Source organism: Oncorhynchus nerka, linkage group LG27 (genome assembly GCF_034236695.1).
Source record: "Oncorhynchus nerka isolate Pitt River linkage group LG27, Oner_Uvic_2.0, whole genome shotgun sequence".
In the NCBI taxonomy this organism is placed as follows: Eukaryota; Metazoa; Chordata; class Actinopteri; order Salmoniformes; family Salmonidae; genus Oncorhynchus; species Oncorhynchus nerka.
Window position 1 is genome coordinate 86,802,922 of NC_088422.1, and position 12,395 is coordinate 86,815,316.

Here is a 12,395-nt window from a genome sequence, read left to right on the forward strand (position 1 = left end):
ACTCTCTCTTCTATACTCTCTCTCTTTATACCTTTCTATACTTTATACTCTCTCTCTTTATCTTTATACTCTCTCTCTTTATACTCTTTCTCTCTTTATACTCTCTCTCTTTATACTCTCTTTATCCTTTCTATCTTTATACTCTCTCTCTCTTTATACTCTCTCTCTTTATACTCTCTTTCTCTTTATACTCTCTCTCTTTTATCTCTCTATCTTTATACTCTCTCTCTTTATCCTTTCTATCTTTATACTCTCTCTCTTTATACTCTCTTTTTCTTTATACTCTCTTTCTTTATACTCTCTCTCTTTATACTCTCTTTCTCTTTATACTCTCTTTCTTTATACTCTCTCTCTTTATACTCTCTCTCTTTATACTCTCTCTCTTTATCCTTTCTATCTTTATACTCTCTCTCTTTATACTCTCTCTTTATACTCGCTCTCTCTTTATACTCTCTCTCTTTATACTCTCTCTCTTTAACCTTTCTATCTTTATACTCTCTCTCTTTATACTCTCTCTCTTTATACTCTCTCTCTTTATCCTTTCTATCTTTATACTCTCTCTCTTTTTACTCTCTCTTTATCTCTCTTTATACTCTCTCTCTTTACTCTCTCTTTACTCTCTCTCTTTATACTCTCTCTCTTATCCTTTCTATCTTTATACTCTCTCTCTTTATACTCTCTCTCTTTATACTCTTTCTTTATATCTTTATACTCTCTCTCTTTATACTCTCTCTCTTTATCTCTCTCTTTATACTCTCTCTCTTTTATCCTTTCTCTCTTTATACTCTCTCTCTTTATACTCTCTCTCTTTATACTCTCTCTTTCTTCTTTATACTTTCTCTCTTTATACTCTCTCTCTTTATACTTCTCTCTCTTTATACTCTCTCTCTTTATACTCGCTCTCTCTTTATACTCTCTCTCTTTATACTCTCTCTCTTTATACTCTCTTTCTCTTTATACTCTCTCTCTTTATTCTCTCTTTATACTCTTTATCCTCTCTCTTTATACTCTCTCTCTTTATACTCTCTCTTTTCTTTATACTCTCTCTCTCTTTCTCTTTATACTCTCTTTCTCTTTATACTCTCTCTCTTTATACTCTCTCTCTTTATCCTTTCTATCTTTATACTCTCTCTCTTTATACTCTCTCTTTATACTCTCTCTCTTTATACTCTCTCTCTTTATACTCGCTCTCTCTTTATACTCTCTCTCTTTATACTCTCTCTCTTTATACTCTCTTCTTTATCCTTTCTATCTTTATACTCTCTCTCTTTATATCTCTCTCTCTTTACTCTCTCTCTTTATACTCTCTCTTTATACTTTCTATCTTTATACTCTCTCTCTTTATAGTCTCTCTCTCTTTATACTCTCTTTTTCTTTATACTCTCTCTCTTTATACTCTCTCTCTTTATCTTTATCCTTTCTATCTTTATACTCTTTATCTTTCTCTTTATACTCTCTCTCTTTATCTCTCTTTATACTCTCTCTCTTTATACTCTCTCTCTTTAACCTTTCTATCTTTATACTCTCTCTCTTTATACTCTCTCTCTTTATACTCTCTCTTTTTCTTTATACTCTCTCTCTTTATCTCTCTCTTTATCCTTTCTATCTTTATATTCGCTCTCTCTTTATACTCTCTCTCTTTATACTCTCTCTCTTTATACTCTCTCTCTTTATCCTTTCTATCTTTATACTCTCTCTCTTTATACTCTCTCTCTTTATACTCTCTTTTTCTTTATACTCTCTCTCTTTATAGTCTCTATCTCTTTATACTCTCTTTCTTTATACTCTCTCTCTTTATACTCTCTCTCTTTATCCTTTCTATCTTTATACTCTCTCTCTTTATACTCTCTTTTTCTTTATACTCTCTTTCTTTATACTCTCTCTCTTTATACTCTCTTTCTCTTTATACTCTCTCTCTTTATACTATCTCTCTTTATCCTTTCTATCTTTATACTCTCTCTCTTTATACTCTCTCTTTATACTCGCTCTCTCTTTATACTCTCTCTCTTTATACTATCTCTCTTTATCCTTTCTATCTTTATACTCTCTCTCTTTATACTCTCTTTTTCTTTATACTCTCTCTCTTTATACTCTCTCTACGCTCTCTCTTATATACTCTCTCTCTTTATACTCTCTCTCTTTATACTCTCTCTCTTTATATCTCTTTATACTCTCTCTCTTTATCCTTTCTATCTTTATACTCTCTTTATCTCTCTTTATATACTCTCTCTTTTATCTCTCTCTTTATACTCTCTCTTTATACTCTCTTTCTTTATACTCTCTCTCTTTATACTTTCTCTTTATACTCTCTCTCTTTATACTCTCTCTTTATACTCTTTTTCTTTATACTCTCTCTCTTTATAGTCTCTATCTCTTTATACTCTCTTTCTTTATACTCTCTCTCTTTATACTCTCTCTCTTTATCCTTTCTATCTTTATACTCTCTCTCTTTATACTCTCTTTTTCTTTATACTCTCTTTCTTTATACTCTCTCTCTTTATACTCTCTTTCTCTTTATACTCTCTTTCTTTATACTCTCTCTCTTTATACTCTCTCTCTTTATACTCTCTCTCTTTATCCTTTCTATCTTTATACTCTCTCTCTTTATACTCTCTCTTTATACTCTCTCTCTTTATACTCTCTCTTTATACTCTCTCTCTTTATACTCTCTCTCTTTATACTCTCTCTCTTTATCTCTCTTTATCCTTTCTATCTTTATACTCTCTCTCTTTATACTCTCTCTCTTTATACTCTCTCTTTTTTCTTTATACTCTCTCTCTTTATAGTCTCTATCTCTTTATACTCTCTTTCTTTATACTCTCTCTCTTTATACTCTCTCTCTTTATCCTTTCTATCTTTATACTCTCTCTCTCTCTCTTTATACTCTCTTTTTCTTTATACTCTCTCTCTTTATAGTCTCTATCTCTTTATACTCTCTTTCTTTATACTCTCTCTCTTTATACTCTCTCTCTTTATCCTTTCTATCTTTATACTCTCTCTCTTTATACTCTCTTTTTCTTTATACTCTCTTTCTTTATACTCTCTCTTTCTTTATACTTTCTCTTTCTCTTTATACTCTCTTTCTTTATACTCTCTCTCTTTATACTCTCTCTCTCTTTATACTATCTCTCTTTATCCTTTCTATCTTTATACTCTCTCTCTTTATACTCTCTTTCTCTTTATACTCTCTTTATACTCTCTCTCTTTATACTCTCTCTCTTTATACTCTCTCTCTTTATCCTTTCTATCTTTATACTCTCTCTCTTTATACTCTCTCTCTTTATACTCGCTCTCTCTTTATACTCTCTCTCTTTATACTCTCTCTCTTTAACCTTTCTATCTTTATACTCTCTCTCTTTATACTCTCTCTCTTTATACTCTCTTTTTCTTTATACTCTCTCTCTTTATACTCTCTCTCTTTATCCTTTCTATCTTTATACTCTCTCTCTTTATACTCTCTCTTTATACTCTCTCTCTTTATACTCTCTCTCTTTAACCTTTCTATCTTTATACTCTCTCTCTTTATACTCTCTCTCTTTATACTCTCTTTTTCTTTATACTCTCTCTCTTTATACTCTCTCTTTATCCTTTCTATCTTTATACTCGCTCTCTCTTTATACTCTCTCTCTTTATACTCTCTCTCTTTATACTCTCCCTCTTTATCCTTTCTATCTTTATATTCTCTCTCTCTTTATACTCTCTCTCTTTATACTCTCTTTTTCTTTATACTCTCTCTCTTTATAGTCTCTATCTCTTTATACTCTCTTTCTTTATACTCTCTCTCTTTATACTCTCTCTCTTTATCCTTTCTATCTTTATACTCTCTCTCTTTATACTCTCTTTTTCTTTATACTCTCTTTCTTTATACTCTCTCTCTTTATACTCTCTTTCTCTTTATACTCTCTCTCTTTATACTCTCTCTTTATACTCGCTCTCTCTTTATACTCTCTCTCTTTATACTATCTCTCTTTATCCTTTCTATCTTTATACTCTCTCTCTTTATACTCTCTCTTTATACTCGCTCTCTCTTTATACTCTCTCTCTTTATACGCTCTCTCTTTATACTCTCTCTCTTTATACTCTCTCTCTTTATACTCTCTCTCTTTATACTCTCTCTCTTTATCCTTTCTATCTTTATACTCTCTCTCTTTATACTCTCTCTTTATACTCGCTCTCTCTTTATACTCTCTCTCTTTATACTCTCTCTCTTTATACTCTCTCTCTTTATCCTTTCTATCTTTATACTCTCTCTCTTTATACTCTCTCTCTTTATACTCTCTTTTTCTTTATACTCTCTCTCTTTATAGTCTCTATCTCTTTATACTCTCTTTCTTTATACTCTCTCTCTTTATACTCTCTCTCTTTATCCTTTCTATCTTTATACTCTCTCTCTTTATACTCTCTTTTTCTTTATACTCTCTTTCTTTATACTCTCTCTCTCTTTATACTCTCTTTCTCTTTATACTCTCTTTCTTTATACTCTCTCTCTTTATACTCTCTCTCTTTATACTCTCTCTCTTTATCCTTTCTATCTTTATACTCTCTCTCTTTATACCTTTCTCTCTTTATACTACTCTCTCTCTTTATACTCTCTCTCTTTATACTCTCTTTCTCTTTAACCTTTTTCTATCTTTTATCTTTCTCTCTTTATACTCTCTCTCTTTATACTCTCTTTTTCTTTATACTCTCTCTCTTTATACTCTCTCTCTCTTTATCCTTTCTATCTTTATACTCTCTCTCTTTATACTCTCTCTTTATACTCACTCTCTCTTTATACTCTCTCTCTTTATACTCTCTCTCTCTTTATACTCTCCCTCTTTATCCTTTCTATCTTTATACTCTCTCTCTCTCTCTTTATACTCTCTTTTTCTTTATACTCTCTCTCTTTATAGTCTCTATCTCTTTATACTCTCTTTCTTTATACTCTCTCTCTTTATACTCTCTCTCTTTATCCTTTCTCTTTATCTCTTCTCTTTATACTCTCTCTCTTTATACTCTCTCTCTTTATACTCTCTCTTTCTTTATACTCTCTTTATACTTCTCTCTTTATACTCTCTCTCTCTCTTTATACTCTCTCTCTTTATACTCTCTCTTTATACTCGCTCTCTCTTTATACTCTCTCTCTTTATACTCTCTTTATCTCTCTCTCTTTATACTCTCTCTTTATACTCTCTCTCTTTATATCTCTCTCTTTATACTCTCTCTCTTTATCCTTTCTATCTTTATACTCTCTCTCTTTATACTCTCTCTCTTTATACTCTCTCTTTTTTTACTCTCTCTCTCTCTCTCTTTATACTCTCTTTCTCTTTATACTCTCTCTTTCTTTATACTCTCTCTTTATACTCTCTCTCTTTATCCTTTCTCTCTTTATACTCTCTCTCTTTATACTCTCTTTATACTCTCTCTCTTTATACTCTCTCTCTTTATACTCTCTCTTTATCTCTCTTTATACTTTCTCTCTTTATACTCTCTCTCTTTATACTCTCTTTTCTTTATACTCTCTCTCTTTATACTCTCTCTCTTTATAGTCTCTTTATATACTCTCTTTCTTTATCTCTCTCTTTATACTCTCTCTCTCTCTTTTCCTTTCTATCTTTATACTCTCTCTTTCTCTTTATACTCTCTTTTCTTTATACTCTCTTTTTCTTTATACTCTCTTTCTTTATCTCTCTCTCTTTATACTCTCTTTCTCTTTATACTCTCTTTCTTTATACTCTCTCTTTATACTCTCTCTCTTTATACTCTCTCTCTTTATCCTTTCTATCTTTATACTCTCTCTCTTTATACTCTCTCTTTATACTCGCTCTCTCTTTATACTCTCTCTCTTTATACTCTCTCTCTTTAACCTTTCTATCTTTATACTCTCTCTCTTTATACTCTCTCTCTCTTTATACTCTCTTTCTCTTTATACTCTCTTTCTTTATACTCTCTCTCTTTATACTCTCTTTCTCTTTATACTCTCTTTCTTTATACTCTCTCTCTTTATACTCTCTCTCTCTTTATACTATCTCTCTTTATCCTTTCTATCTTTATACTCTCTCTCTTTATACTCTCTCTTTATACTCGCTCTCTCTTTATACTCTCTCTCTTTATACTCTCTCTCTTTAACCTTTCTATCTTTATACTCTCTCTCTTTATACTCTCTCTTTATCCTCTCTTTTTCTTTATACTCTCTCTCTTTATAGTCTCTCTTTATACTCGCTCTCTCTTTATACTCTCTCTCTTTATAGTCTCTCTTTATACTCGCTCTCTCTTTATACTCTCTCTCTTTATACTCTCTCTTTATACTCGCTCTCTCTTTATACTCTCTCTCTTTATACTCTCTCTCTTTATCCTTTCTATCTTTATACTCTCTCTCTTTATACTCTCTCTCTTTATACTCTCTTTTTCTTTATACTCTCTCTCTTTATAGTCTCTATCTCTTTATACTCTCTTTCTTTATACTCTCTCTCTTTATACTCTCTCTCTTTATACTCTCTCTCTTTATCCTTTCTCTCTTTATACTCTCTCTCTTTATACTCTCTCTATACTCTCTCTCTTTATCTTTTCTCTCTTTATACTCTCTCTCTTTATAGTCTCTCTCTTTATACTCTCTCTCTTTATACTCTCTCTCTATACTCTCTCTCTTTATCCTTTCTCTCTTTATACTCTCTCTCTTTATACTCTCTCTCTTTATAGTCTCTCTTTATACTCTCTCTCTTTATCCTTTCTCTCTTTATACTCTCTCTCTTTATCCTTTCTATCTTTATACTCTCTTTCTTTATACTCTCTCTCTTTATACTCTCTCTTTATACTCTCTCTCTTTATACTCGCTCTCGCTTTATACTCTCTCTCTTTATACTCTCTCGCTTTATACTCTCTCTCTTTATACTCTCTCTCTTTATACTCTCTCTCTTTATACTCTCTCTCTTTATCCTCTCTCTCTTTATCCTTTCTCTCTTTATACTCTCTCTCTTTATACTCTCTCTCTTTATACTCTCTCTTTATACTCTCTCTCTTTATACTCTCTCTTTATACTCGCTCTCGCTTTATACTCTCTCTCTTTATACTCTCTCTCTTTATACTCTCTCTCTATACTCTCTCTCTTTATACTCTCTCTCTTTATACTCTCTCTCTTCAACCTTTCTCTCTTTATACTCTCTCTCTTTATACTCTCTCTCTCTTTATACTCTCTCTCTTTATACTCTCTCTCTTTATACTCTCTCTCTTTATACTCTCTCTCTCTCTTTATACTCTCTCTCTCTTTATACTCCCTACTCTTTATACTCTCTCTCTTTATACTCTCTCTCTCTACCCCCTCCATCTCTCTCCCCATCAGCTTCCTCTTCCTCTCTAGTAGTTTGGACGCTACAGGCCCTTATTTTGCTGGATGATGATCCATGGCACCCGGGGCTAAGGACTCTTGGCCTGTTTGTGTAGGTGTGTGTGAAGGTGTATATGTGTGTGGGAACACGTGCGTATGTACGTGTGAACTTGCTTGCAAGAGTGTATGTGTTTTTGCGAGTGTGTGTGTGTGTGTGTGTGTGTGTGTGTGTGTGTGTGTCTGGGCTCTGGACTCGGGATAGAGTCATTCTCTCTCCTCTTTATTAATCTACTGTTAAAGCCCTTAATGAGGAACTGGCAGTGCTGCTTCATTCCTCACAGCTCACTCTGCACACTCACTGCATCAGCATTCCCAACCAAAGGAAAATGTCTAAATATTCAGAGAGCGTTTCCACTCTGATTCGTACATTGATTTTGTTTCCTTTGAGATTTTGGTGTATCTCTACTGAGCACTGGAGAACTAAACCTCAGAGCAACACTATGAGTCTGAGTGGAATGTAATATTCCCCAGTGAGACACACACACACACACACATGACATGGCACGTTAGTTTATTGTGATCCTTTATTTCTGATTGTGAATAGTGTGTATCAGTCGTTGTGTCTGGAATATGCTTTAAGCCAAAGCACCAGTGTCAGAAGAACTCCGATGTATCGGCGAGTCGATGAAAGATCAGTCTAAACCAAAGCTCATAACAGAGTACATCCATGTTTCACTGTTCACTCATTTGTCATTTCAGACAATTGTACAGACTCAGAAAAAGTGGAATGGACTTTTCATTACCATAATAAAATCGGAGACTTACCGATTCTCTTTCCATATATAATTACTTTGGTGAGAGTCCAGCGGTGCTTAATTGTTAAAAGGAGTGTCCCAGTACTATGTCCCAAATGGCACCCTATTCCCTATGTAGTGCACTACTTTAGACTAGGGCCCATAGAGCTTTGATAAATAGCAGTGCACTATGTAGGGAATAGGGTACCATTTGGGATGTAGTTCTAGTGCTGCCAGAGGGAATAATAGATTTCTCAAACAGCGGAAAATAGCATTAGCACTCCACTTGTCTATAAACCTCTCGCCTCGTTAGAACAGAAGACTCGCCCCTCTCAGCCACAGGCTTGGAGAAAAACTATGAAAAGGGCAAGTGTCTGAAAAGGCAGCACTTTAGCAGGGGAACACATTTGGCACAGGTTCAACTGAAATGAAAGAGGTCTATCGTACGCTTATCAGGCTGGATATTGAGGTGTGTGTGTGTGTATGTGTGTGTGTGTGTGTGTGTGTGTGTGTGTGTGTGTGTGTGTGTGTGTGTGTGTGTGTGTGTATATTTTTAGCTGTACATGACATTAAACGCTGTGACATTTTAGGAGACATGTGGATGTGCTCACTACTACATCACTGCAGCACACTAAATCATTCGTAAAGTATTCAGACCCATTCCGTTTTCCACATTTTGTTATGTTACAGCCTAAAATGGATTAAATAAAAATGTACGCACATCAATCTACGCACATTACCCCATAATAACAAAGTGAAAACAGATTTTTAGACAAAAGAGGATGACGAGGAGGCGCAGTGATGAATCTGACAATGAGGTCTGACAGTCTACCTCTCTCTCTCTCTCTCTCTCCTTTTCTCTCTCTCTCTTTCTCTCGCTCTCTCTGTCGCTCTCTCTCTTCTTTCTCTCTCTCTTTCTCTCTCTCTCTCTTTCTCTCGCTCTTTCTCTCTTGCTCTCTCTTTCTCTTTCTCTCTCTCTTTATCTCCCTCTCTTTCTCCCTCTCCCTCTCCCTCTCTGCCCTGTGCCCCAGTCATGTGACTTCCAGATGGTGAAGTTGACCCAGAGTGATGTAACCCGCCCCCTTCATCACCATCCTCCCTCCCCCTCCCCGACACCCTCAGGCACTGCACCCATTCCCCCTCCCCCTTCATCACAATCCCCCTCCCCCTCCCCATCACCCTCAGGCACTGCACCCATTCCCCCTCCCCTTCATCACCATCCTCCCTCCCCCTCCCCATCACCCTCAGGCACTGCACCCATTCCCCCTCCCCCTTCATCACTATCCTCCCTCCCCCTCCCCATCACCCTCAGGCACTGCACCCAATTCCCCTCTCCCCCTTCATCACCATCCTCCCTCCCCCTCCCCATCATCCTCAGGCACTGCACCCATTCCCCCTCCCCCTTCATCACCATCCTCCCTCCCCCTCCCCATCACCCTCAGGCTCTGCACCCAATTCCCCTCTCCCCTTCATCACCATCCTCCCTCCCCCTCCCCATCACCCTCAGGCACTGCACCCAATTCCCATCTCCCCCTTCATCACCATCCTCCCTCCCCCTCCCCATCACCCTCAGGCACTGCACCCAATTCCCCTCTTCCCCTTCATCACCATCCTCCCTCCCCCTCCCCATCACCCTCAGGCACTGCACCCAATTCCCCTCTCCCCTTCATCACTATCCTCCCTCCCCATCACCCTCAGGCACTGCACCCATTTCCTCTCCCCCTTCATCACTATCCTCCCTCCCCCTCCCCATCACCCTCAGGCACTGCACCCAATTCCCCTCTCCCCTTCATCACCATCCTCCCTCCCCTCCCCATCACCCTCAGGCACTGCACCCAATTCCCCTCTCTCCCTTCATCACCATCCTCCCTCCCCCTCCCCATCACCCCCAGGCACTGGCACCCAATTCCCCTCTCTCCCTTCATCACCATCCTCCCTCCCCCTCCCCATCACCCTCAGGCACTGCACCCAATTCCTGGTTGGAGGGGGAGGGGGGTGTTAACGTGACTGTCACAAGGTGTTTCTACAGTAGATATCAGATGTTATCCCCTGGTTGGAGGGGGAGGGGGGTGTTAACGTGACTGTCACAAGGTGTTTCTACAGTAGATATCAGATGTTATCCCCTGGTTGGAGGGGGAGGGGGGTGTTAACGTGACTGTCACAAGGTGTTTCTACAGTAGATATCAGATGTTATCCCCTGGTTGGAGGGGGGTTGTTAACGTGACTGTCACAAGGTGTTTCTACAGTAGATATCAGATGTTATCACCTGGTTGGAGGGGAGGGGGTGTTAACGTGACTGTCACAAGGTGTTTCTACAGTAGATATCAGATGTTATCACCTGGTTGGAGGGGAGGGGGTGTTAACGTGACTGTCACAATGTTTTCTACAGTAGATATCAGATGTTATCCCCTGGTTGGAGGGGAGGGGGTGTTAACGTGACTGTCACAAGGTGTTTCTACAGTAGATATCAGATGTTATCACCTGGTTGGAGGGGAGGGGGTGTTAACGTGACTGTCACAAGGTGTTTCTACAGTAGATATCAGATGTTATCACCTGGTTGGAGGGGAGGGGGGTGTTAACGTGACTGTCACAATGTTTTCTACAGTAGATATCAGATGTTATCCCCTGGTTGGAGGGGGAGGGGGGTGTTAACGTGACTGTCACAAGGTGTTTCTACAGTAGATATCAGATGTTATCACCTGGTTGGAGGGGGAGGGGGGTGTTAACGTGACTGTCACAAGGTGTTTCTACAGTAGATATCAGATGTTATCACCTGGTTGGAGGGGGAGGGGGGTGTTAACGTGACTGTCACAAGGTGTTTCTACAGTAGATATCAGATGTTATCACCTGGTTTATCTCTCCATTGGAAAACTAAACCTCAGAGTTTGAGTAGAAAGTGATATGCCCCAGTGACACACACACACACGTGTAAACACAAATACACACGCACACACATGCACACACACACACACACACACTCACACACGTGTGAACACAAATACACATATACACACATATATACACACACAAACCCTTCTTGCCTAATCTCATATTTGACTGCTGTAGGAGGTCATACTATATTGGACACATTTTCTACTGTACTATATTCTACTGTACTATATTCTACTGTACTATATTCTACTGTACTATATTCTACTGTATTCTACTGTACTATATTCTACTGTACTATATTATACTGTACTATATTCTACTGTGCTATATTCTACTGTACTATATTATACTGTACTATATTCTACTGTACTATATTATACTGTACTATATTCTACTGTGCTATATTCTACTGTACTATATTCTACTGTACTATATTCTACTGTACTATATTCTGCTGTACTATATTCTACTGTACTATATTCTGCTGTACTATATTCTACTGTACTATATTCTACTGTACTATATTCTGCTATACTATATTCTGCTGTACTATATTCTACTGTGCTATATTCTACTGTACTATATTCTACTGTACACTGTTGTTGTTGTTCTGTTTTCACATTAACACATTTAGAATTGGCACATTACAGACTGCAGAGGGAGAAATACATTTTTCCTCTCTGGTTACTAAACTCCAATTCCATGTTGCTCCTTGGAAGAACATTCCTTGTCACAGTCTTGGCCTACGTCCCAAATGGCACCTCATTCCTGTATAGTACACTACATTTGACCAGGGCCCCTAGGCTGTCACTTGGGACTCTGACCGTGCTTTTACCGTCCAACGGTCACTCCAGGTTTTTCAACACTGCTACTTCTCGAGATACATCACAGATACATTATTTCATTCCACTTTGAAACAAAATAGTTTCGACACAGTTCTATTTGACCTCATAAAATTGGTTGTCATATATATTTTTTACATGGACTGAATGCTTAATCAGTTGCTGGAAGTGTTTCAACACACTTTCCTTTGGCCTCACCAACCCCCTTCGTTGATAAGACACGGAAGGTCAGTATGATCTGCCAACTGAAGTAGAACTCCTACACGCTGGCTGTGTCCCAAAAGGGCACCTTATTCCCTACATGACAGAGCCCTATGGGGTCCCAGTCAAAGGTAGTGCACTATATAGGGAATAGGCTACCATTTAGGACCGGCCCAACTTTATTTACTGATGTTCATGTTCATGGTGAGATCTGAAGCCAAAAGGAGTTCATCGTACAAATCAACTGAAACAGGGAGGAAACAGTCACGCCAGCTCGATAATAAGAACAGGAAAAGATTGCTTCATTTGTTTACCCTAAAAGGGAAAAGAAACCTGCAGACTGCTCTTTCTCCTATCACTTAC

At 37.7% G+C, this 12,395-nt stretch overlaps 1 protein-coding gene across 1 annotated transcript in view; it reads left to right on the forward strand.

Annotated features, from left to right (window-relative positions):
* adamtsl3 (ADAMTS-like 3) overlaps positions 1 to 12,395 on the forward strand; it is a 249,692-nt gene that overhangs the window by 142,147 nt on the left and 95,150 nt on the right.